Here is a 3,720-nt window from a genome sequence, read left to right on the forward strand (position 1 = left end):
ACCATGTGGGCGAGAAACTCTGGGTAGCTTGCTAGGCTCTCTGAGAGGGGCAGAGGAATTGAACCTGGGTCAGCTGCATGTAAGGCAAATGCCCTACCGCTGTGCTATCGCTCCAGCTCAACCAGGTGTATGGTCTCAGAAATTTCTTGTTAATTGCATTGTTTCTGAATAATGCTTTGAATGTGATAGTCATTTTGACAATGCATGTTCTCCAAAGTAGTCATTTTGAAAATGGAATATTTAAGCAATTTCTGCTGTTGTCTTCTATTTCTTCCAATAGTGATTTAAAGTTTTCCAATTGTAAGTCTTCCACTTCCTTTGCTAAGTTGAATTGGCTAGGTAATTTAATGTTTTTGGACTTCACATAAATCCAACCTTGAGTGTAGTAGAATTGGGTATTGGGGAGTTCAAGCAGTGCTCAGGATGTTCAGGATGCTCAGTGGGATGGCATCTTAGGATGCCCACCAGAGATTCGTGACCAATCAGGCTGGGGGTTCAATACAAGAGTCCATGGATGCAATGCTCATTAAACGAGGTTCCACATAGTCACAGAGCTTGTGACATCTTGGCTGTACCAAAGCTGCTTAAGTGACTGGGTGGTACAGGATGATTGGTGGGTCAGTTATACCTTATCATAGTGTAATCTTCTAGGACTTGGAGAAGTATTTTCTTTAATATATCCTCATTTGCATATAGAAATGCAGACTCTAAATTACAGAAATAAAAATGCATTTAAGACAAGCTAGAAAGGGTGATCTGAAGGAACTTAGCCACAAGATGTACAGTCAAGATATCTACATATTATTAAACCACTAGATACTAAACTATAGTACGTATGGAATATATGTTGCAATAAATACTCTTAAAGGTGTATTAATGAGACCATTTTGGGCTAGGAGGGAACCTGTGATTATTGGTGGAGAGATATAGTCATTTGTTGTTGTATTGCAATTAGTGTGTTGTTTGCTTGCTAAAACTAAAATACAGTGCTTGCTTTGTCAGCACATATACTAAAATTGGAACAATACAGAGAAAATTAGCATGGCCCCTGTGCATAGATGATATGCAAATTTGTGAAGCGTTCCATATCTTTAATGCTACACAGCTATTAGAAAAGATAAGGGCTGGAGTGATAGCACAGCGGGTAGGGTGTTTGTCTTGCATGTGGCCAACCTGGGTTAGATTCCCAGCATCCCATGTGGTCCCCTGAGCACTGTCAGGGTTAATTTCTGAATGCAGAGCCATGAAAGACTCCTGTGCATCGCCGGGTGTGACCCAAAAAAGCAAAAAAAGAAACAAAAGAAATTTGCATATAAGTAGATTTGCAATTATAGATGAATGAATTAAGAATTGTGGTATATATAAAGAATGGAATATTATGCAGCTCTAAGGAAACAAAGTCATGCAATTTATAGCAGGACTATGGAACTAGAGAGCTGCCTGGAGCGTGGTGGTGGCTGGGTAGTGGATGTAGTGGGGGTCGGTCGGTGAGGTATTTATCTGACTTGGGTAGGGTGGGGCGCTTGGTTTGACCCCCTCCCTCAGATGCCAGAGATTGGAGGAGGCAGACAGATGATCTTGTTTCTGGGTAGAGTTCAAGGTCGCAAAATTCCACATACGTGGTTTTATGGGGCCTCACTCATGCATGAGGTTCGGCCCAAGTGTCCGGAGAGTGGCCTGGAGCATGGCTATTTCACCGAAACTCTTCAGTGCCACCCTCAAGAACATCATGTGATGACTGGAATGGGAAGGAATGGGAGTGAAGATAGACGGTCGGCAATTACACCACCTCCACTTTGCTGATGACATCATTCTCATAACACCAAACATTAGCCAAGCAGCACAAATGCTGTGGCTGACTTCGACCATGAGTGTGGAAAGGTCGGACTGCAGCTGAATCTTAATAAGACAATGCTCATGAAAAACGAACTAGTTCCTGAAGCTCTATTTGCTCTCAATAGAATGAATACCTCCGAATGCAGCAGCTATGTGTACCTGGGTCGAGAAATCAATATGAGGAACAACTTGGTGCCAAAACTGCGCAGGAGAAAGGGAGCAGCGTGGAATGCCATCAAGAGCGTCGAAGAAGTGGTTAAGAGGACAAAGAACCTCTGACTCTCGGCACATCTTTTTGATTCCACTGTTCTTCCTGCACTAACATATGCCTTAGAGACTTGGGCCCTATCAAGCGGATGAGACCGCTAGTCGGGTATCCCAAAGAGGAATCGAAAGAGCTATACTAGGAGTATCACATCTCACTCAAGTGAGAGAAGGAATCCAGAGTTCTGACCTCCATTGACAGTCAAGAATCAGGGATGCTGTCTAGTTTGCCAAGGCATCAAAAATCAGATGGGCCAGTCATGTAATGCAATTCAGAGATGACCGCTGGACTAGAGCTGTTACCAACTGGATTCCACGGGATGTCAGAAGACCTCGTGGCCTCCCACCAACTAGATGGTCAGATTTCTTCGTCAAATCCCTGAATGAATGATTTGAGGCTCTCCCTGTTCCTGGAGTAAGCAGATATCATTGGGCTGCATTGGCACAGGACAAGGACAAATGGTGATGTTACTGGCGCCCACTCGAGCAAATCGAAGATCAACAGGACCAGGACGACAAGTGATACAAGTGATACAAGTGATGGAACTAGAGGTTATGCTGCTTAGTGAAGTCCTTCAGAATGAAAGGGATAGATACAGAAGGCTCTTTCAGACATGTGGTGTGTATTCATTAAATGAATAAGAAGTCCACAGCTCTCTCTCGCCACCTGCATTTGGTGGTCTCAGGCAGCTTCCCTACCCGGATGGCCGATACCATGGGCAGACAAAGGAGGAAATAAGGGCCAGGTTGGTTGTTATCAATTGCAGTTTCTTCCAATATCGTCTCCATTCTCCTCTGACTCTACTTCCCCAAATCTCTTTTCTTTCTCGTGGATTCCCCTTGATTCTCCCTGATTCCTCTCCCCCAGACACTGCTCCTACATTGCTCTCCCATATATTCTTCCCCTACATTCTTCCCCTCCTGTTCCCCTTGCTAGTCTCTCTGAGCTCCAACTCGCTGTCCTGGTCTCTCTAGTCTCTCAAACCCTCCAGACCTTGGCAGTAGTAATCACACCCAGGGCTGGTAGCACAATTAAAATATTAAAGCCCTTCCTGATCCCCTACATCCAGGAGATCCACTCAAGGGCGAAATATCACCTAGGGTGTTTTTCTCCTTTCCTTAGTCCAATAGCCATTTAAACATTGGTCTTAATTCTACTCCTGAATAATATTAGTCATGGACACAGTAAGTGATACATTAAGCTTGTAAGGCGGCTCTCCTTGGGACATCTCGCTATAGATCCCAGACTACAGTGCTCTGGCCAGATTAGTCTTTCCTAACCATAGCACGGTCCTAACCCAGTTGTTACTTTTTGTATCATGACAGAATTTGTAAATGTCCATGCTTTTAACTTATAATTAATTATTATGGCACTTTGGCCTGGCCTATTTCGATGCCAGCATAGCTCCCAGCTTAATCTGGGTCCATCCAGTCTCTCGTTGGAAGCTGCTTTTGGGGTGGTAGGAAGTAAGGGCAACTGAGGCTTAAGCTGAGAAAACAGACACTCTGAAATGAATATTATTCAGTCAATTAACTCCCAACTGTCTGTGTTTGCTCTGACTGTTCAGATGTGTTTCTGTTAGGTAGCAGTATGTTGGGTTCAGTTTTTCAACACATTTT

At 43.8% G+C, this 3,720-nt stretch overlaps 1 non-coding gene across 1 annotated transcript; it reads left to right on the forward strand.

Annotated features, from left to right (window-relative positions):
* The first annotated feature begins 986 nt into the window (after positions 1-986).
* On the forward strand, positions 987-1,093 carry LOC129402814 (U6 spliceosomal RNA). Its single transcript, XR_008628855.1, has one exon. It is a non-coding gene; the product is annotated as a U6 spliceosomal RNA (small nuclear RNA).
* Positions 1,094-3,720: the final 2,627 nt, after the last annotated feature.

This window comes from Sorex araneus, chromosome 2 (genome assembly GCF_027595985.1).
Source record: "Sorex araneus isolate mSorAra2 chromosome 2, mSorAra2.pri, whole genome shotgun sequence".
Classification (NCBI taxonomy): Eukaryota; Metazoa; Chordata; class Mammalia; order Eulipotyphla; family Soricidae; genus Sorex; species Sorex araneus.